The sequence below is a fragment of the Callorhinus ursinus genome, unplaced genomic scaffold (assembly GCF_003265705.2).
Source record: "Callorhinus ursinus isolate GAN/ISIS: 27379988/994484 unplaced genomic scaffold, GSC_fseal_2.0 scaffold29, whole genome shotgun sequence".
Taxonomy (NCBI): domain Eukaryota; kingdom Metazoa; phylum Chordata; class Mammalia; order Carnivora; family Otariidae; genus Callorhinus; species Callorhinus ursinus.
This window is the reverse complement of record NW_027397091.1, coordinates 11,813,312-11,837,530: the sequence shown is the minus strand read 5'-3', so window position 1 is coordinate 11,837,530 and position 24,219 is coordinate 11,813,312. Positions and strand designations below refer to the sequence as shown.

The 24,219-nt window shown below is 38.0% G+C and overlaps 1 protein-coding gene across 2 annotated transcripts in view; it reads right to left on the bottom strand.

The window, feature by feature from the left end:
* Positions 1 to 24,219, bottom strand: part of MACROD2 (mono-ADP ribosylhydrolase 2) — a 2,080,661-nt gene that overhangs the window by 1,352,518 nt on the left and 703,924 nt on the right. The gene's annotated exons all lie outside the window — the stretch shown is intronic.

The following is a 24,219-nucleotide window of genomic DNA, read 5'->3' as shown; positions in this document are numbered from 1 at the left end:
GAGCATCCTACTAAAGAATGAATGGGTCAACCAGGAAATTAAAGAAGAATTAAAAAACTTCATGGACCAATGAAAATGAAAACACAACTGTTCAAAATCTTTGGGATGCAGCAAAGGCAGTCCTGAGAGGAAAGTAAATAGCAATACAAGCCTTTCTCAAGAAACAAGAAAGGTCTCAAATACACAACCTAACCCTACACCTAAAGGAGCTAGAGAAAGAACAGCAAATAAAGCCTAAACCCAGCAGGAGAAGAGAAATCATAAAGATCAGAGCAGAAATCAATGAACTAGAAACCAAAAGAACAGTAGAACAGATCAACGAAACTAGGAGCTAGTTCTTTGAAAGAATTAACAAGATTGATAAACCCCTGGCCAGACTTATCAAAAAGAAAAGAGAAATGACCCAAATAAACAAAATAATGAATGAAAGAGGAGAGATCACAACCAACACCAAGGAAATACAAACAATGATAAGAACATATTATGAGCAACTCTATGCCAGAAAACTAGATAACCTGGAAGAAATGGGTGCATTCCTAGAGATGTATCAACTACCAAAATTGAACCCAGAAGAAATAGAAAACCTGAACAGACCTATAACCACTAAGGAAATTGGAGCAGTCATCAAAAATCTCCCAACAAACAAAAGCCCAGGGCCAGACCGCTTCCCAGGGGAATTCTATCAGACATTTAAAGAAGAATTAATACCTATTCTCCTGAAACTGTTCCAAAAAATAGAAATGGAAGGAGAACTTCCAAACTCATTTTATGAGGCTACCATTACCTTGATCCCAAAACCAGACAAAGACCCCATCCAAAAGGAGAATTACAGACCAATATCCTTGATGAACATGGATGCAAAAATTCTGACCAAAATACTAGCCAATAGGATCCAACAGTACATTAAAAGGATTATTCACCATGACCAAGTGGAATTTATCCCTGGGCTGCAAGATTGGTTCAACATCCGCAAATCAATCAACGTGATACAATACATTAAGAAAAGAAAGAAAAAGAGTAATATGATCCTCTCAATAGATGCAGAAAAAGCATTTGACAAAGTACAGCATCGATTCTTGATCAAAACTCTTCAGAGTATAGGGATAAAGGGTACATACCTCAATATCATAAAAGCCATCTATGAAAAACCTACAGCGAATATCATTCTCAATGGGGAAAAGCTGAGAGCTTTTCCCCTAAGGTCAGGAAAGCGGCAGGGATGTCCTCTATCACCATTGCTATTCAACATATTATTAGAAGTCCTAGCCACAGCAATCAGACAACAAAAAGAAATCAAAGGCATCCAAATCGGCAAAGAAGTCAAACTCTCACTCTTTGCAGATGATATGATACTGTATGTGGAATACCCAAAAGATTCCACCCCAAAACGGCTAGAACTCATACAGGAATTCAGTAAAGTAGTAGGATATAAAATCAATGCACAGAAATCAGTGGCATTCCTATACACCAACAACAAGACAGAAGACAGACAAATCAAGGAGTCGATCCCATTTACAATTGCACCCAAAACCATAGATACCTAGGAATAAATTTAACCAAAGAGGCTAAGGATCTGTACTCAGAAAACTATAAAATACTCATGAAAGAAATTGAAGACACAAAGAAATGGAAAAACATTCCATGCTCATGGATTGGAAGAACAAACATTGTGAAGATGTCAATGCTACCTAGAGCAATCCACATTCAATGCAATCCCCATCAAAATACTATCCACTTTTTTCAAAGAAATGGAACAAATAATCCTAAAATTTGTATGGAACCAGAAGATACCCCGAATAGCCAGAGGAATGTTGAAAAAGAAAAGCAAAGCTGGCGGCATCACAATTCCAGACTTCCAGCTGTATTACAAAGCTGTGATCATCAAGACAGTATGGTACTGGCACAAAAACAGACACATAGAGCAATGGAACAGAATCGAGAGCCCAGAAATGGACCCTCAACTCTATGATCACCTCATCTTTGACAAAGCAGGAAAGAATGTCCAATGGCAAAAAGACAGTTTCTTCAAGAAATCATGTTGGGAAAATTGGACAGGCACATGCAGAAGAATGAAACTGGAACATTTCCTTACACCACACACAAAAATAGACTCCAAATGGTTGAAAGTCCTAAACGTGAGACAGGAGTCCATCAAAATCCTAAAGGAGAACACAGGTAGCAACCCCTTTGACCTCAACCGCAGCAACTTCTTCCTAGAAATATCGCCAAAGGCAAGCGAGGGAAGGGCAAAAATGAACTATTGTGGTTTCATCAAGATAAAAAGCTTTTGCACAGCAAAAGAAACAGCCCACAAAACCAAAAGACAACCGACAGAATGGGAGAAAATATTTGCAAATGACATATCCGATAAAGGGCTAGTATCCAAAATCTATAAAGAACTTATCAAACTCAACACCCAAAGAACAAATAATCCAATCAAGAAATGCGCAGAAGACATGAACAGACATTTTTCCAAAGAAGACATCCAAATGGCCAACAGACACACGAAAAAGTGCTCAACATCACTCAGCATCAGGGAAATGCAAATCAAAACCTCAATGACATACCACCTCACACCCGTCAGAATGGCTAGAATTAACAAGTCAGGAAACGACAGATGTTGGCAGGGATGCGGAGAAAGGGGAACCCTCCTACACTCTTGGTGGGAATGCAAGCTGGTGCAGCCACTCTGGAAAACAGTATGTAGGTTCCTCAAACAGTTGCAAATAGAGCTGCCATACGATCCAGCAATTGCACTACTGGGTATTTACCCCAAAGATACAAATGTAGGGATCCAAAGGGGTACGTGCACCCCAATGTTTATAGCAGCAATGTCCACAATAGCCAAACTGTGGAAAGAGCCAAGATGTCCATCGACAGATGAATAGATAAAGAAAAGGTGGTATATATACACAATGGAATATTATGCAGCCATAAAAAGGAATGAGATCTTGCCATTTGCAACGACATGGATACAGCTGGAGGGTGTTATTATGAGTGAAATAAGTCAATCAGAGAAAGACATGTATCATATGACCTCGCTGATATGAGGAATTTCTAACCTCAGGAAATATACTGAGGGTTGCTGGAGTGGTGGGGGGTGGGAGGGATGGGGTGGCTGGGTGATAGACTTTGGGGAGGGTATGTGCTATGGTGAGCGCTGTGAATTGTGCAAGACTGTTGAATCACAGATCTGTACCTCTGAAACAAATAATGCAATATATTTTAAGAAAAAAAAAAGAAGAAGAAGATAGCAGGAGGGGAAGAATGAAGGGGAGTAAGTCAGAGGGGGAGACGAACCATGAGAGACGATGGACTCTGAAAAACAAACTGAGGTTTCTAGAGGGGAGGGGCTGGGGTGATGGGTTAGCCTGGTGATGGGTATTAAAGAGGGCACGTTCTGCGTGGAGCACTGGGTGTTATGCACTAACAATGAATCATGGAACACTACATCCAAAACTAATGATATAATGTATGGTGATTAACATAACAATAAAATATTAAAAAAAATTTTACTGAGAAAGGTACACAATTAAAAAAATAATTAAATTCAACAGTCAAAGTGATTAACAGGGCTCTAGAATCAACTGCCAGACTCTGCCACTAAGAGTTACTGCATCTATATAATGGGTATAATACTAGCATCTACCTTCTAAGCTTCTCATTCTAGTTAAATAAGGTAACATTTGTACAGTGCTTAGCTTGAGTAGTGTCTGCATAAGTGCTCGAAGAATGTTACGGTGGTAGATATTTCTACCACTGCAATTGCTGCACAGAAAATGGCACCAATTATCCCCATCTTTGTATCCATGCCCTTGGAAACATGACTCTATAGCTCTTTCCATCAAGAAATGGAATTGGTTTCCCCAAACCCTGAGTCTAGGGTGATCTTATAACTTGTTTTGGCCAATAGAAAGAGGCAGAAGCAACCCCGTGCCAGTTCTAGGTCTGAGCCTCAAGAGGCCTTTCGTAGTTCTGCTCAGCAACCATGGAAATGAGCCCAGGCCAGCCTGATGAACAGAGACAAGCTATCCCAGCTGAGGTCATCCTAGAGTAGAGAGCACTCAACTTTCCTAGCAACTCACCACAAATACATTATGTGAGAACTGTCCATGAGAAGAACTGTCCAGCTTATTGGTGAACCTATAGAATTATGAGTTATATACATAGTTGTTTTAAGCCACCAAACTTTGAGGATGATGTGTTATACAGAAAGGCTACCATCATCAGAAAAAATACAAAGCAGTCATCCATTCTCAAGTTATGATATAAAGGAAAAAGGTTAAATAGCTGTCCTAAACTCTTAGGAAAGAAAAACAATATAGCTGAAGTAATCAGGTGAAAAGTTGATTCTATTAGAGGTCACCTGTAGCCTGCACGGAAGATTTATGTGTCAGGTACTAAATAGCATCAGTGTTCCCTTTAGGGAGGAGAAGAAATATCTGTTAGAAAAAGCAATACAGTGACAAGGAGATCCACATCTTGAAGCTTCACAGATGCAAGGAATTAAGCTATCTGAAACAGCCTTGGGCTGACTTAAAAATTAACTTCTGTTATAAGCCTCCTGATCTTGCCGGTCAATTGGACTGTAAGACCTGGGCTGTGATCCCAGTAGATGACAAACATAAGAGAATAAACACTAACACATTTCTTAGCTCAGAAACCTCAAGCAATTTTCAGCTAAGGGTCACACACCTAGCTTTCTTCATCTCTAATCTAAAAGCTAAGGGACTGATCTTTAAAAATTAGGAGACAGGGCGCCTGGGTGGCTCAGATGGTTAAGCATCTGCCTTTGGCTCAGGTCATGATCCCAGAGTCCTGGGATCGAGTCCCGCATCGGGCTCCCTGCTCCTTGGGAGCCTGCTTCTCCCTCTGCCTCTCTCTCTCTCTCTGTCTCTCATGAATAAATAAATAAAAATCTTTAAAAAAAACAAAATAAAAAAATAAAAATTAGGAGATATTTCTATCTCCTAGATTCTAAGACATATCTAATTGTGCAGATACCCAAGAAACAATGATTTTTTTTCTTTTTTTTTTTTTGTCTCTCTTGTTAAACTCGAACTCCCAAGTGAGGATAGAAGGATATTTATCCTCAGAAACAGACCTTCCAAAATTTTTCTTGGGAAAAATTTAAATCAGTGAGCTCCATCTCATCATTAGGTTTGAGACTGAGAAAGTCAAGTTGATTAAAATCCTACTCAGGGGCACCTGGGTGGCTCAGTCATTAAGCATCTGCCTTCGGCTCAGGTCATGATCCCAGGGTCCTGGGATCGAGTCCCACATCGGGCTCCCTGCTCAGCGGGAAGCCTGCTTCTCCCTCTCCCAGTCCCCCTGCTTGTGTTCCTGCTCTCGCTGTCTCTCTTTGTCAAATAAATAAATAAAATCTTTAAAAAAAATAAAAAATAAAATAAAATCCTACTCAGGTTATAATAAAGGTATATTTAGTCAACGCTAACTTCATGGTAAACACATCACTTAAGACCTAACCCCATGCATTTCAGACCTAACCCCATGCATTTCCTTCCATATATCCAAGCTCTCTCTTTAAAAAAAAAAGGAAAAAAAAATCCTCAACCAAAGAAAATGTCATTATGACATCGATTATTGGTTGTCTACTCACTATCAGTTCTCATTTTCCCTACTAACAGAATCCCTATATTGATTGGCATGGCTATGTGCCCAACTAGAAACCTATATTTACCAGCAGCTCTTTCAAAAATGAAAAAGATATGAGTGACCAAATTTAGATAGAAAGAGATGACATTAAGTGCATAGCCAAGAAATCTCATTACAGAGGGTTTACTCATACAGCAGATCGATCCATCTATCTATCTATCTATCTATCCATCTATCTATCTATCTATCTATCTATCTATCTATCTATCTATCTATCCGTCTTATTATCTACTACTACTACTACTATTAGGCTTTCTTACTTTTCTCCTACTAGTAGTCTTTCGTATTGTTCCACCTTTGAGACTTAAACTTGGTGGCCTGACTTCAGTAGCCATCTAATGAGAATGAACATGAAGGCTACACTCTGGTATGGTAGAAAGAAGAGCTGGTAGGTGCCTGAATCTCTGATGGCCTTTGTGGAGATGCCAAATTAGGACTACTTTTCATTCAATGAGAGAAAAATATTTTTGTTAATGAGCATATGTCTTATGTAAGCCACTATCTGGGGTGGGAGTGGGACTTCTGTAACTTGGAAACTAATGCCATCTTTAAATGTTGTAGGCATGCATTTGAATTTAGCTGAGACATGTTCCTTGAAATTCCAGAGGAGTAACGTTTCTTTGACTATTACAAAAGTATTAATTAATAAGAAATTCTGAGCTGACAAAACACTGGAAAGGGAACAAGAGGCAAAACTCCCAGCAGATAAATAGAGGGAGCCAGGGCAGTGCTGACCATACCACTAAAGAAGGAATGGCAGCTAGAAGAACCTAGAATGTGCCAGTTGACAGCCATGTGACCTTAAGATGATTTATATTTCATGGGCTGTCAGCAGGGAGGGATATCTTCATCAGCAATAAGGCTGGATTTACTCAAGGTAGGTGCTACTAAAGAATCCAGAGAAGAGAATGAGGATCATATTTCTCTGGAAGTCCACAGAGATAGTCTGATGAAGGGTAAATTTGCCATCAGAGATGACAAGGATTTTCAGGCAAAAGATATATTAGCTAATGCCTTGAGAGCTCAATAATAATCCCGACTTCTTCTTCTTTTTTTTTAATTTGGCAAGTTTACTTGGGAAGAAAAAAATATACAATTCAGTTCCTATTCAAGGGCAACCATATTCCTCCAACCCAAGCAGAGACCCTTCTCAAGGAAATATGAAAAGGCAGGCCTTAACACTATATCCCTTGAAAGAATAACTCCTCAAAATAATCTTCAAATCTGATGTTAATAGAGTCTAAGCATTAATGGAAATTTTGACCTTAGGTAAGGAAGAAATAATAACTGTTCTTTGGCAGCCTGATAGATCTGCTTCTACAGTGTGGTTTTGCCTCGGTTAAAGGCATAGATTGTGCCCTTGTTTCTGGGTAGGTCTTCTTAATAGAGAGAGTAGGTCAAACAGAAATACAATATCAGAGAAACCTCTCTCTTTCCAAGAAATAAAAAATGAGTCAACTTACATGCTTTCTCTTCTATCAGAAACTTCCCAGTGGCTGGGGACACAAGTTCAACACTAGGGATGATATAGGTTAATGTTAACAGATGCTTCTTAGACAACCTCATTTGTTTTATCAAAAAAATAAGACCTATGGAGAAAGGTAATCTTTCCTCAAGGAATTCAGCTTTTAAACTTCAATCATGTTATAGAATCTTTTCTCCTCATTTTCTTCCTACAAAGAAGTAAATATGTCATTTTGTGGTTAATATTCACATCTGCTTCAGGAAATACTAATGGTTTCAGGTGAGATGATAAAGGATCAAAAATCTTTAGGACAAAAAAAAAAAACTCTCTGAACTTCCAACTGTCTGTATGAAGGAAAATGATAAAAGCCTGCCCATATATGTGTTTTTGCAAAAATGTAAAATCTTGACATATACAAAAGATAATCTTTGTTTTGGTAAATTACACTATTTGCTACTCACTCTGCTTGATTATTTTACAATAATCAAGGACTAATGAAGGACTAATCCCTCAGTATATCGGTAGGTCTGGAGAAGAGAAACATAACAAGCGGCCCTTTTTCCCAAAGTCCACACATGAAGATGGCATTTATTGCCCCAATCCAAATATCAACTTTCTCTTTTCCCATTATTTATTTTCAACAGGAGCTCCGAGGGATAATCTTATGTGAAGAAAAAACTTAAGGGCAAAAAAAAACACAAAACAACATTGTGATCATTCTGTCAAGCAATGAAATTATTCTTTCCCTTTGACTTTTTTTTTTGGATTAAAGAAAAATTTGAACACTTATTAAAGACTAATTTTTAGAAAAGGCTTGGCTCTTTTTTTTTTTAAATAGGAAAAATCCAATCAATGAAGTTTACAAGTACTTTACAATTTGGATGAAATCCCCTTATTTCTTTCCAGTAAAAATTCAATATATGTGCCTGCTTAGATGAAGATTTTGCCTTAACAATTCTAAACTCAAATGGGAACATGCCAGTAAAAATTCCCAAGGAGAAAAAAAGAAAAGAAAAAAGCACCACGTATCAAATTAAATTTTAGCATTAAAAAAAATATTTAACCTAAAATGATACGAGAACAGAATGAATAGTGTCATATGTAATTTCTGGAACTAAAATTTCATTCCCATGTACACATTTAAAATATTTCTAAATAAATCGGTTGAAATTGTTTTTTTCCAGAATATGTCTCCACTTAAAGAGAGAGAGATTCAGAATTATTTCTTTTGGGAATAAAAGTAGAAATTTGCCAAGTGGAACCTAAAGGAGGGTCCTAGTGCTAATCTGACCCACTGGTGGGCATTCAGTCCCCAAATTCCAGGTCTACTTACTTTAATGTCAGTTAAGCTCCCCACCTCCAGACCCTCAACGGTGCCCTCCTCCTACAAGGCTGCTGCCAAAGGAAAATACATTTCTGGAAGCAAATGGAGCAAAACTTTCCATTCGTTTCTCCTTTTCCAAAGCAGGCCTAGTCAGTGGGCCCAAAGTGCTTGTTTTATGGCCTCTTCTAGACAAACTCCTTTTAAACCAATGCATTCCCTCTCCAAAACACTGGAGATTTCTCACCAGAATGGCAAGTGAATGTGAAGAAGACTTCACAAAGTTTTCTGCTAGAGAAAGTTCTATTTCATGAGAACTTTTGATTCACATGTTCACCCATTAAAAATAAAAAATGCAGGGCTGGACAAGGGGTGGTGGCTGGGGGAGGGGGTAAATGGGTTTCTCTGTGCCGATAAAGAAAGTTTTGTTCACTCTTCAAATTCATAGAAAAGAGATGTCAGGGAAGAGAAAGCCATGGCTTGGATAATCCTGCAGCTCATCAAAATGTCTATTTTCTTTTTCCCCAGTGGAACCATTTTGCCCCATCTAAAATGCTTGTGGGAGAAGTTAAAACAGGCCACATGTGGTTTCCTCCACAAAGGAGCCCTATATTTTAACATAGCACACGCATCCAACACCTCAAACGGTTTTGAAGAAAGCTATGTTTATTATGTGGGCTTATGAAATAAAAAGTACAAAGTTTCTCATCCTGGAAAAATATGCAATGAAATTTACAGCCAAAATAAGGAAGCTGTGCATAATGTAACACTTGGCAAGAATTTTAATCAGTGGATTGGCAAGGCTGGATGCAATACCTCAGCTCCTTTCAGACATGTCTGAGCTTTCTTAATTTAAATACCACGCTCTGGGTCTGGGGAGAACATTTAGGAGACATTGTCCTTTCTGCAGGAATGCTGACGAGCAATACAAGTGAACTGAGAAAGGAGCAGTGTTGACGTGACAACAGTTTCAACCTCTGGGAATGGGAGATGGCAAGAGATAGACACGCTGTTATTGTAGAGCAAAGCAACACAGATTTACATTATGATAAGGCATTCCAGCCACATTACTTTAAGCAGGCAAAGATGCTTCCAGGTATCAGTCTGACTCAGTTTGGCTCTAAAGAGCACAATTCTGGACTTTGTCAGGAGTTTTCACACAGGACCGTTGTTTTCCCAACTGGAAAACAACAGAACTACCCAGTAGTCCTCAATTCCTGAGCAGCCTGACAGCAGTTCAAATGAGTTGAAAGTCAGGTCACATAATGTGGACCCAAAGTGACCATCACAGAAAGAGTTATAATGTGATGAAAAGCTCCAGGGAACCTATTAAATCCACCATCCCTGTCAGGATGGAATAAGAGCAATCCTCCCTCCACAGCCACAATTTTTAAAGGGCCCACTAAGAAAACATTTTATCCCTCTGCCATCTGCACAACACTCTGGAAATTAGTATCCAGTATATCTCATGAAATCTCAGGGACCAAAATATTAAGAAGACTCAAAAGTCAAATGGTAGAGATGTAAAGTATACAGTGTTTAGACTTAACTATATCACAGGTGTGGAGTCTTTTTCTTTAAAAAAATTATTTGAAAATATTGCATGTCCTTACATTTGCAAATGAAGCAAGGTATGGAAACAGAAGATGTTTAAAAATGTTCTACAATGACTCAGAACTATAGAAAATAAAGGAGGGGTGTGGAGGACAGTTCGCTCCGCTGCACAGGAATCGAAGGTCAAGGGACACAGAAAGCCCCCAACTTTTTGTAACCTTTCCTGCTAAGAATGTTTTCAGAAATTAATTCAGAAATATGATCTGTTCAGAGCAAATGCTGATTATTTTTATGCTACAGTATTTCTTTGCTAGGTAATAAAGAATTTATATACATCATAAATATCAGGAACAAGTGATAATTTGGGGACTTACTGTGCTGTAAGTTTTGTGAAACCAGAAATTAAAGTGAATACAGTTTGGGATACCATTACTACATCAGCTGTTACTGGTGCACATTTGGCTCCTCACTCTCAATGGGAAGAACAGAAAGCTGAACTCTTGGCAGAGATGGGAAACTATTCCTCATGGAATGTGTTCATGGCCTGCTTTAATGTGGGCCCTGTAGGAAAGGAATCATGGTGGGTTTTTTGGGTTTTTTTTAAAGGACATTTAGGAGGACACATCTTTTAGCAAATAGTACAATGACAATCTTGATAGTTTCTGTTGAAAATGAATATTGGAACTGATGAAAAATAAACCCAGTTTATTACCAGAGGGCTGAAGAAAATGGTACTTCCAAATTTATCTGGAGTACATGCTACCTAATAACACAGGGAGAATGTAAATGGCAGTGTTTTTGACTGGGGAGATAAAAGTGCCCTGGAGAATTTGATGACCAGGGCCAATGGCTGTGGGAGAAAACAAAATTCAAAGGATGGATATATGTGAGTTAATTATACTAGGGAAGATGGTTTGAGGGGAAAAAATTTTTTAATAAACTAATTTAGGAGCATGAAAATGATTTCAGTATGACTGATATTAGGTAAGAACGCTTGACAATTAAAAAAAAGTGAGACTTGAGTAATATAAAATCAGCAGGCATAATATCTATGGGGACTAGGCATTTTCAACTAAGGAGAAAGCAAAAAATATAATCAATTGGAAAGAGTAAAAAAGAAAGAAGATAATCACTACTTTCATATGTCTATTTCTTTATCAAAGTAATGCTTAAATATGTAATTCATTAGGTCAAGACTTAGCACCCTTTTTTAAATTGTTTCTAATTCTTTGTAAACCTACCTCCCCCTCTACCTTGATCCATACTGCAGTTAAAAATAAATAAGTTCTTGACATCTTAATTGGTAATTCCCTCCTAACTTTTCAACCAGTTAATTCTGGTCACTAAGAGCAGTAAGAGGCCATTCAAGTAGCTACTTTTTTATTACCTCATTTATTCACTTTTTTTTTAATTCAATGAAGACTCCCCAGGTACCTACCATATGCCAGGTATTACTTAGCACTGTGGATAGAAATATAAAGAAGCATTGCTTTTAACAAAGTGGCATCAGAGTTACACATCATAATTGAGATATCTACTCGCAATGGAATATTACTCAGTCATAAAAAGGAAGGCAAACTTGCCATCTGTGACAACAGGGTATTATGCTAAGTGAAATAAGTCAGAGAAAGACAAATACCATATAATTTCACTTGTATGTGGAATCTAAAATACAAAACAAACAAAACCAACCAACCAACCAACCAAAAAAACCGCTCTTAAATACAGAGAACAAACTAGGGAATGCCAGAAGCTAAGTAGGTAGGGGGAGGGGTGAAATAAATAAAGGAGATTAAGAAGTACAAATTTCCAGTTACAAAATGAATAAGTCACAGAGATGAAAAGTACAGTGTAGGGAATTTAGTCAATAATATTGTAATTATAATAATATTATAATAACGTATGGTGACAGATGGTGACTACACTTATGGTGAACACTGAGTAATGTAAAGAATTGTTGAATCAATATGTTGTACATTTGAAACCAATATAACACTGTATATAATTATGCTTCAATTAAAAAAAATTTAAGATATCCAGCAAAGTTCTTTGCCCTTATATAAGAGGATTTGTCTGTGTTTCTCTACTCCACTGCAGTCAGCACAATCTGCCATCTAGGTAAAATCCTAACACTGTCCTTATGTAACTTCTCTCAGCCATGCCAGTATCCCTCTGACTTTGGGCAGGTTTTGTGAAAAAGGCCTAAGTTTCAGATTCATAAAGGATGGGCAAATTTCTCATTCACCACTACTATTCGTGATGCTAGGAAAGCTGATTAGCTCTTTTGAGCCTGTTTCCTTATTTGAAAATGGAAATAATAATTATCTTTAAGAATGTTTTTCAAGATTAGCTTGGATTAAGAATGTAAGGCACTTGAGACATGGTAGATGCTCATTAAATGGGGGTGATGTGATTACCATTAGCTTCCTCATTTTTTCTAATATCAGGTAGCTTGCAGAGATACTGGTTTGGAGGGGAATCTAAGGGGGGGTCAAGAGCTGGTCTCAGTCCCAAGTCAGGATGATGCATCTTGCAGGTATTACAATTCTACAGCAGTGAGATGTATCTTGCCTGCCAGCTAGCATGCATTGACAACGGTTTAAAAAGGCCCAAAATGAATCTTGCAATGTTATTATATACTTAACCCAAAGGAAAGAAGGCAATAGTTATTATAGAAGCAAAGATGATTTTCTCTTTCAAGGAGGATGCCATGTTCCTCATCCAACCTTCTGAAAAAGTTGACATGTGAAATTATTTCACATTCTTTTCAGCCCACTCAAAGCACATAAGGGCTTTCTGAAACATGGGTCTTGTAAATATGCCTGAATGTCAGGATTTTGGCTGTAACAGTGAAACTAGGAAGGACTCCAGTTGTTGTGTGCTCTTCCTAATTCATGAGACAGAACCCTGGTATTTGATGCACAAGTGAAAAAAACACAATGTTTTCTTATCTATTGTGATTTTTGTAAAACAAATAATTATCTAGTTCTTAGTAACAGACAAGAAGAATTTAGAAAGTAAAAATGTATTGCCCAGCAGTGGGGCGGCGGCGGTGGGGGGGGCAGGGAGCGGGGAAGGACAATACTATATGCAATAAAATGCCTTAATTAGATCTTGCATTTATAATCTATATTTTAGAACTAGAAACACAGAATAGTTATAGCAAATAAAAAGTCAATCCATTGGTAAAAATAGATAGCCATCAAACCTTGCCTGTTAATGGTAATAAAACACAAAGTAGTAGAGGAAAAAACAAGTCTTCTGGCATTTCCTTTATTGAAACCAAAATTAATTGTTTGCTCAAATGTTATATGATCAAGCGTTTTTATAAATCATGTAATTATTATACTAAATGTTATGATATACAGAATAAAAGTAAATACCATGATGTAAAGAATAGGAGAAACACTGCAGCAATTAATACCTAACTATACATCATATGGTCTTTTTAAATAATTTATTACATTTATATAACTTATTACAAGGTGCCAACCTGATGCTCTATCATTTCTAAATGTTCCAGTCTATATTTCCCCAAAGCAAGGACACTCCCCCTCCCTCCATAACCACTTTACAATGCTCCAAGTCAGGAAATTGATATTGATACTATCCTACAATCCTATTTGAATTTTGTCATTTGCCCCAGCAATGTCCCTTTTTTGTTTTCTGGGTCAGAATCCAATCCAGAATCCAATCCAATCTGCTTTCATTGCTTGAATTCATGGATTTGTTAGTAAAACATGTGAATATTTTATATTTCTATTGTATCCTAGTTCCTGAAGACAATGTATTTTAAAAACATGTATTTAAAATTGTGGTCCCACCCTGAACTGGGCAAAATTACATATATTCTGTGCCTAGCACACTGTCAAATAAAATATGTATTTTGGTAAAATATTACTGAAATATTTTTGAAAAATAGCCATTAACATGTATGTGAGAAGGTTTAAAGCTTTATAGTTTGATTATAAGCCAACAAGTTGAAAGCCTTCTGCAACATGTTATTTATTTATTTTGATAATGGAATATAGACTTTTCTCTAGAAAAACATCAGCTCAACTATCTAGCAGGGATCTCAATACTTTCTCGTAAGTAACAAAGTATGACATCTAAATGTGGCAAACTCACTTAAGCCTGGATGCAATTCTAGACCAGTAGAAGGGCAAGAGGTTAAACCACTGCTGTATTTATCAATATGCTTTTAAACCAATGAGTGGATCAAGTAACATACAGAATGAATGGGAATTAAATGTAATTAAAATCACTGTCTCCACAGACAGGGCGGGTTATAACCTTTATTCTCTAACCAAGTTCCCTCCCCTCACATGCCTCTAAGAGTAAGAAATAAAAGAATCCAAGATTTTTGGAAGTGTTTTTAGGATGTTATATTCAGTTTATTTTTAAAAATCTGAGATTAAAAATACAAAGCAAAGGTGTCTAGGAGAAGGTTATCAGAAGAGAAACACCAAAAGAAATGGCTGAAATTGTGATGGCATATTTTATTTTGCTTTATATTATTCTGTTTGATTTACTTTAAGGAATTCTGTTTGAGTGAAGCAAATTTGTCAAAAATGAATACAGTCCCAAAAAGGGAGAGAAGAATGTTGCAGTCTCTGAGCATACTGGTGCCCAGCATTTGTCCACCCGACTTTTCTTTTTCCAGTGGTGTATGTGTCAACACAAAACTTTTTTGGGTCGTAACCTGGAGCTTGGGGGTGGGCGTACAGTTGGAATTGAGAGGAAAAAAAATAAGGAATATTTTTAAAGCATAATTAAGTGATTTGCTAATCCCTGGGGAGCCAGCATTCCTTGTACCAAGTTCTACCACAATTGGAACTGAACTATAATAAGAACCAAGCAATTGTGTGGTGACTGCTGAGTGGAAGTCATCTCAGAAGACACAGAAAGAGAATGTTTGCCTCTGGTTAGGTGAGACAGACATTACTACACTCTACACTGCTACACGACATTATATAGATGAATGAATTATTAGTTCATCATGTACTCTTCTAAAAAGTTTTTTTTTTTCCTGGTCATATATCAATAAATACATAACTTGTAGAAAATGTGGAGAATACAAAAAAGTAAAAGTACAAAATTACCCAGACTCCCATAACCCAGAGACAACTTCTCTTAACATGTAGTGGATTTCCTTACTGTTCCTTTAATGGCAGGGGCTGGTTATCTTAAGGCACTGGTTCTCAAAAGGCAGCCCCAGGAACTAACAACAATAGCATCACCTAGGAAATCCTTAGAAATGCAAATGTGGGGGCCTACCCAGACCCATCAGAAATTCTGGAGGTAGGAGCCAACAATAGATTTTGACAAATCCTTCAAGTGATTCTGATCATGCTGAAGTCTGAGAACCACTGTTTTAAGATATTCTTAACATACAGATTTGAAAAATCCAGGCCAAAGTTATCATCCTTTTTTTTTCATTTTATTCTATTTTTTTCATCATGATAAGTATACTCTTTAATCCCCATCTTCTATTTTCCCCAGCCCCACCCCTCCTCTCTGAACCATCATCATCATCTTATTTTTTTTTCCCCCAGTGGAAAAATAAACAGTACTGGGCTTAGTTTGTGCCTAATTGCCAATGACGAGATAAACCCAACAGTAGAACACAGGCTCTAACCCCTACTTTTAGGAGCAGAGTTCTCCTGCTGAAAGAAGAAATAAAATTCAGGAAAACAAAACAAAAAAAATTTCTTTTGTCTTTCTTCCATTCCTGGTCTTATTCCAGAAAGTATTAAGATGATTTAAGTTTCTGAGTTCAAGATATCTGCCTATAGAGAATCTTAAGGGTCTCATATGCTATGGTTTAACCTGATTTCTCCAAATTGAGTATAACTTGGAAGAAAAGAACAATTAATCAGAGCATGAACATTACCAGTTGGCAAAATTATAATTAAAGTATGTAATTAGACACAACTGACTAATTTTAAATAGTCTCGCAATAAGAATTCCAAACCTTAATCATCTTTTTCGCCCTCATCATCCTAGAAATGAAACAGTTTATGGAAGGTATAGTATACAAATAGATAATTCACTTTTTTTTCAAATTATTTATTTATTTGACAGAGAGAGAGAGCACAAGTAGGCAGAGCGGCAGGCAGAGGGAGAGGGAGAAGCAGGCTTATCACTGAGCAAGACAGCCCGATGCAGGGCTCGATCCCAGACCCTGGAATCACGACCTGAGCTGAAGGCAGACGCTTAACAACTGAGCCACCAGGTGCCCCAATAATTCACTTTTAATAAGGTTAAACTGCAATGCAGTTACTACAAATATGTTATTAAAATTATCAGGTATTTATAGTCTTTAAAAAAGCAAAAAAGAACCATATGCCCATATTCCCTTGGAAGAGGAAAGAAATAAACCCAGTATGCTAAACCACACGGACATTTTAGAAGACATTTGCTTACCAAAATAAGTGTGACTTAGAAGCAAGTTATTACAAGTCAGTGGCTTTACTTATTGGCAGAGCATTGTTCCTTCCTGGGTGGTCTGATAAAGACTGGTAATTCCCTAGAATTATCATGTACTTGGACTAGACTAGTGAAGGGAAATTAAAAATAACAACAAGAATAAGCCTCTCAAAGAGCCTTTTCATATTGTTTGACATTGTTTTATGTATTTTTCTGTTTAAGTTTTTCTTATCACAACTAAGCCAGAAAGACATATACTATGACCCTTATGATAATGATTTCATTATTTTATAGTCTTGCCCGGTTACACAGGTGGTATTTTTCACGAACAAAGAAAACCCCGAGTCAATGGAAGGCCAAACCCCCAGAGACACGTAATCTTTTCTCACAGCGTGTACTAGTTCCGGCTGGTATTTTTCCACGTGCAGCCCTGCAGTGCGTTGCTCGGCCAAACCAAAACAGACACTACTGGTTCCTTTCCAGCTGTTGCTGAGGTTTTCCCTCTGGTTTTATTTACTTGTCTAAAGTGGCTGTAACAAGCACCAAATAAGCCACAATTGCCAAGAGCGAAATATAAAATTAAAGGGCTTCAATTAATGAATAAGTAATAACACACTTAGAGAGGGATGCTAGCTTGAATCACTGAATGAGGCACTGGAACTTATTAGATTATGTTTTTAAATGATTTTGAATCAACGTATTTAAAATTATATAAGTGCTATTTGGTACATGAATTTTAAAATCCATAATGCTAATGCATTGGGAAATGTAAAATTAAGCACAGATGTACAAAAATAACAACATGGCGAGACCAGTTTACATTCCTCCTATTGTAAGAATTTGTGTGTGTGTGTGTGTGTGTGTGTGTGTGTGTGTGTGTGTGAGAGAGAGAGAGAGAGAGAGAGAGAGAGAGTGTTACAACAGGTATGTTCACCAGCCCTATGAAGAGGTTGTGAGGTTTATAATGTAGTAAACATTTATGTACATCTTAACTCCTACTTATGGTCTAAGAAACAAGCAAACCTAAGAAAGCACATAAAAAATATTATCCCACAATAAACAGACACATAGCAATTTTCAAGATGAAAAGTCCAAAATTCTGTACCAGGAGTATTAAAAAACAAACTGAGTACAATATAACCTCCATAGTAATGACACCTCTTGCAACAGCCAGAACAGTCCCTGGTCTCTAGCCAAATTCACTGGCTGGCAACAACCCTGAGCCACATATTTTAATCAATAATACTAGTAAAGGGCTGCTAAAAGCATTATAATAAAACACGAATACTTTTTTCTCCATAAGCTGTGGTTCAGCCAACACGCATTGCCTATTTAGGCAGGGACGTATAACTAAGCCAGCTAACCTGTATTATAGAGAAATGGAAATGTGTAAATGAACTAGGACACTTCTGTTGGTGCCCGACAGAAATGAACAGCTGTTATATGTAGTCTTACAAGTTCTCTCTTAAGCTGGGATGGGCAAACAGTTCAGCTCATGCTTTGAAAGCAGGTTCAACCCCTACCCTTTTAAAGTTAGAATGGATGTACTGAGAACACAAATTGGCTGTATGGATTTCTCTGCCATCCCAACTCTCTGGACTCAGTTTTCTCCTCTGAAGTATAAATGGGGTAGAGGTAGGAGATCTCTGAAGCCCCTCCATGGCTCCACAATCCCATGACCTCCACCATCCTACTACATCAGACGTACCAAGGGAAGGCACAACCTACCCCCCGCAGAAGTGCCACAAGACACCCGGTAGAAAAAGTAGATTAAAGAGAAACAGACTGGGAGAAGTAGGTTCTACTTCAAGCTTTGCCCCTTACCTGGCTATGTGACTCTGGGGAAGTTTCACAAACCCTCGGGGCCTTGATTTCCTCATTAATAGGAGGCAAGTGATCCTGAAACTCCTTCAACTCTGTTTCTAGGGAATGAGAATCAGGCCATGTATACTAAGTGACAGTGACAAATGGCTTCTCAGAAAATGAAAAGATACCACAGACCTTTGGGACTTAAAACAGACTTTATCATTTCATAGAAAGCCAATTAACTCATTATAGCTAAACTGTTCAATAGCAACAACAATTTTGAGTGAAAGCAGGTCAATACAGTTTTATTGATTAATCACAGGGGGTTAATTTCTACTTGATCACTATGTTAATTTAGCAACAATATGAGCTACCTTTACATAAACCCCAGTAAGTCAACAAAAGAAATGTTACTTCATCAAAAAGAAGCAAAGAGAAGGAATACTAAAATATGTGTGAAAAGGTAAAAACAGACTCAAGGCAAAAAATAAGTTAAAGAATTTTTCTTATATCTTTGAAATAATGTTAACTGGAATTTGTAAAGAATGACATTTGAGAAGAGACAGGAAAATTTTAAACCCCAGACTCATCCAAGCATGATTTTATCTTAAGTCCTTCATCCCTAAAGACTTTGTGTATAAGTAGATGAACTGTTAACAACTGAACACTACAGAAGCAAAACCCAGTCATTAACATACATGCATGGACACACTCAACGCAGACACACACACACACACAGTGTCTGCTACTGGCTTACACATAAGTATTGTATTAGAGTAATTAGTGCATTTCTCAACACTGTTATTCCACTGACAATGAGCTACACTCTAAGAATAAAGACACGATATAGAGGAGACATCCTTCCTTCTAATCTAATGTCTAAGGTTGTAATAAATAGCTAACCATTTTCAGTCAGTCTGAAAAGAAAAAACACTGAAGTAATCTATGGCCACCAGTTCTGGATATTGCAGAGGGCAGCTATGGTCAGAGAAAATACTCAACACAGTTTTATAATTAAAAAAAAAAAAAAAACCCAGTGTGTATGAAAGAACTCAATCCATCCTAGTAATTGCTTTCTGTGAAATCTAACCCTTGGTCCAAATTAATGAGTTACAGGTGTGAATCTAATGCTTTCCATTTTGCCTAAGATGTTACTGTTGCTTTTTTCTGAGACACTTGGCCTCCAAAGGTATTATAGTTAATTTATCATAACATACTATCAGTGTTCAGTGTTCACTAAAAGAGGGAAACAGCCTTTTTGCTGAAATAGAGAGCTCTTGCTTTTCTGTAGGGTTGTCAGACACCAATACAATTTTTCTTACTTACACATTTAAAATTCTGCTTTCATTATTTTTTTCAGATGAACTGCCAGACCAAAATATGTGTCAGAAATTTTTATTTTAAAAGACAGAAAAATTAGTGCAGGCAATCATTGCCCACATTTGCCTGCTGAACATGCCTCTGCTATTCAAATAGAAAACAAATTTTCAAAAACTTATTTTCTTGAAACAAGAGAAAGGGTGAAAAATAAGAGTAGCAGATGTGGCAGCCAGGAGGGTGGTTTTCAAATCTATAGCTCCTGGGTTGTTTTAACACAACTAAATATATCTTCTGGAATTAATAACTAGTATCATTTATTATGTGCCAGACACTGTGCTAAGTGCTTTTCACATATCTTATTTTGAGTTCTCTCAAAAGTAGACCCTGAGACAAGGATTGGAGTGCAGTAATTTATTTGAAAGGAGATCCCAGGAAAATCAGTAGGGAAAGGAAAAATGAAACAGGGAAGAAGGAGAAAGGAGGTTTATCAAGCAATTAACTTCTATGGGCAACTGGAGCACTCAATCCTGCCAGGGAACACTAGAAAATGTGTACAACACACCTCTGAGATATTGCAAATGAGAGGCCGCATTTGGAGGTGTTACTTTCGTAGACCTCCAGTTTGCCTTGTGAAATGAGCGAGCCATGCTCTTCTACAGCTAGTATGAACACTAGGAGCAGGGAGTGTTCTAAGTGAGTTGGAGGTATATAAATGAGGACTCAGGGAGCCTAATAGTCTACTACGACACATTATATCATTTAAACTGCACAGTTATCTTGTGATGTGAATAATAAGACCCTCATTTTACATATGTGGAAGCTGAGACTCAGAGAGTTTAAGTGGCTTAACCAAGGGTATACAGGGCTAATAAATTATGGGGCAGAGATCAGAAGTCCTGGGCCATTTGATTCCAAACCTGAACCCTTGACCATATTTCTACACTATAATACAGATAAGGAATGAGCGAAGGGTCCATAAGAATATGCCAGGAAGCCCGACATTGCTAAAAGCCTAATTCCATCCCAGTAGCAAAATAACTAGCTATTGAGACTTAGGGAAATGAATGGAAGTTTGTATGCAACCATGAGGACCTTGCCAAGGACAAGCAAACAGATGAGAACTATCACCCTTTGTTATATATTTAGGTAACTGTGTAGTCATTTTTTTTGCCAAAAGGTTTCCAGCTTTGGAATTCCTTCAATTTGGTGGTCTGAATGAGCCCAGGTCCTTATTACATGGCTCATAAAACCCACATGTTCACTGAAATGTCAATTGTTCTTGAGTCATGTGTAAGAAAAACTGGTGGTGGTGATGGTGGTGGTGTTTTTTGACTTTCAAAGTTTCTTTTTTTGTTACTGTTTTAAGTTACTGTTTTATTGTTAAATTCAATGGCCAAATAATCTGACATAGTTTTCCCCAATATTAAAAAGGGGAAGAAATTAAATCATAAATTGAATTTCAGTGGAATAAGGGATGCATTTGAAAGATAGGAAATTAGTAACAATGTTTGTGGTAGCTAGGAATACTGTAGCTATCTCATAGTTTGAAAGAAGAAATACCAAGTGCATGCTGGATGAGGTAAAATAGTACAGCAAAGTTCCTTTCCACTGCAATTTTGGAAAATGGAAAATTTTCAGAACACTGAAAGTCATCCCTTACAGGTTTTCGTACTTCAGGTTTGGAGAGAAATTTCTGAATAAGGGTCTCTACAAGTCAACTGTTTAAACTTTCATGTGAAATAATTAAAATAAACCAATGGCAGGAAAATACAATGTGAGGCAATTGTGTTTCCAAAATGTTGATGGATAACCCACCCTGGTTCGGTATCTCGGTGTCCTTACCTTGTTTTCTGTCTAGTGACCAAAGAGTGTTGAGCGCTTTTTAAATTGTAGCTGCTTATCATAGGACCCAGCCCCTACCAGAACCTCTACTGGGATTTGGCATAATAGGAATACATTTATTAATTCATAATTACTCTGTGTAGAAACAAGAATCAGAACCTGCTAACTAGCTCAGAGACAGCCACAGCCTGAGTTCCTCAAAAAGAATCCACGGCAGCACTCCAGAAATCCAGGGTGGGAATGGGATTTGGTAAGGTACCATGCATTAAGCTAGGTGTAGGTGTGGAGCTAGACAGAACTGTTACCACAGCTGTACCTAAAATCAGAGACAAGGGAGGTCTATGGCATCTGGACAGACACACGTCCTGATATAGGAATCAGGCCCACAGCAGTGTGGCGGTCCCATACTTGGGCTTCCTGACCTGTGATTATGTATGCTACCTTCATTTCTTAAATTTATTACAGTATAGTGATATTCAGGACTGACGTTTGTAGTCAGACGATACAGGATTTCCAGTCTCTGTCCTGCCCTGCTGCCTCCATCCTCCTACCTCACTCACTCCTGTCACTTATTAACCAGGCATACCCTTGGTTAATTTGATTTTCAGCTTTGATCACCAAGGATTCAAAAATATGGTCTAATCAAAGCCACAATATGCAGCCCTGACCTCTCCTCCTCTTGTTTTCTCCTCTCTTGTCCTGGTCCTTTTGTGTATTGAAATTAAGGTCCATGTGGAGGTCCCAATTCCATCAAAATAAGTCTTTATCCACTAGCTCTCTTGGCTTGTGGAACACCTTTCCTGGGCTCTCAAGCCCTTCACCACATCCTCCTACAACTGCATTGTCCTAAGTGGAAACTTCAGATCATACAAGTTTGGCAAATGTGGTATATGCTGCCCCTGTCTTGGAAATTAATAGCACATACTAGTATAATCAGCGATACTGCAGGAAGGAAACCTATTTAATGACATTCAGTTCAGTATTTCTCAAAGTTACCTAATCACGGAAGACGATGCTGCACATAACCCCTCTTGGCATCCCAGGGGCCCAGTGTTCTATGAAGTGGCTATGGAAGCTCCTATCTCTCTGGTTCTGCACTGCTACCATTCCACTGATCTCTTGTTTCCACATTTTACAGTTTTCAGCTCTCAGTATGAAAATAGTGCTTGTACCTTACCCAACCCTCTTATTTTGGCTCTGAATGCTTATCATAGACCAAATGACATAAACTCACTTCTCAGTCCAGGAAAACACTCAGAACTGCTTCCAGCAACTAGACTAAAGGCTGCCCTTTGGTATGCAGTGTGAAGGTGTATTAACAGCTAACTTTTTGCATAAACAAATGGGTTGATATCTGCACCTCAAAAAAACTCATCATTTGGTGGGGAAGCAGTATGAAAGGATAAAAGGAACTAATCTCCATTGGAATTATGTGATCCCAGAAGAACAGTTAGCTGTTTGCTATCAGTCTACCTAGGCAAGTGCAAGACAGAAAAAGTTAGTTCCATTTGATTTTTCAACCCATAAAAAATAATAATTACTAATTTTTGACAGTGGAACTCTAATCTTCCTGTGGCTAAGAATCACTGATAACTATGCTATAAATTGTGTTCTCCGTTATCATTTTTCAAAAGCCCAAAGCTCAAAAAGAGGGCATGGGTGAGGAGACAAGTACTAATGTTGTTTTTCCAATCTAGGGTAAAGTAATAGATCAAGACAGTCGGGGTATCAACAGTTTGACCTGAAAGAAAGGACAGTCAGTAATGACAACCAAATGTTTAACAGCTAAAAGTCAGGTGGGGACATGTTTACATGACAAAATATTTTTACACCTCAGATCCCTTAGTAAGTTGTAGACATACCCAGCTCATTCTTTTCTAAGTAGGAAGACTTGCCCACCAAAATCTACTACCAACCAGCATGGGGAGACACAGATTCTTGCATACTTTAGCTATTCAAGCACCCAGAATAAATCCACTGGAATTGATAAAAGGATGTATTAAGTCTAGGAACTATAAAGAGGTGACAAAGTTGTCCCCTTCTATTTCCTGCCTCCTTTCTGAATGTGTGGATTTGGTTTTTCAGAGAAGAAAGCTATTAAAGCTCAACTCAAGGTTCCGATCTGCACAAGCACTGTGAAAACAAGTTATCAGTCTACACATGGCCCACTTGGATCTGGAGGTAAGAAGAGAGGATATTCACCTGTATGTCCAGCCCCACCCACCCTGTGATTGAATGAGGATCTAGCCTGGGGTATGTCTTAGACATGGAGTTCTAACAAAAGGGGGGTACTGGCATTAGCCTCTGTGCTCTAAACCTGACATTCAGGGTACCCGGGGCAAAACTTTGGGGGCCTGTGTACCTATAGAGCTGTAGCTGGATGCTAGCCCCCAGTATAGGTGCCCAGCCCAAAGAACAAACTTCAACCTCAGTACTTTGTTAGCAGTCCACATCCTTGAGTGAACTACAGTCCTACCCTGAAGCTTGACTCACTGGGTTAAGATCTTGGATGCCCTTCCCAGTCTCTTCAGGGGCTAGATACTGCTTATTACACCCACCCTCCCCAAGCATGGCTGTGGTCATGGCTCAAACAAGAATAACCTGGCTATAAGCAATGAAGATGCTCTCCACTCAAGACTTAAATTGTTCTGTCCAGATATCCCTGCCCATGAGAATAAACCTGCTAGATACCAGTGCTGTTCCATATCTGAGAAATCTGTGCCTTCTTTGGAACCACTTCCATTAGCCCCATCTCACTAATATCTAAAATTCTTTCCTCCTACCAGATGGTACATGCATCATGGAT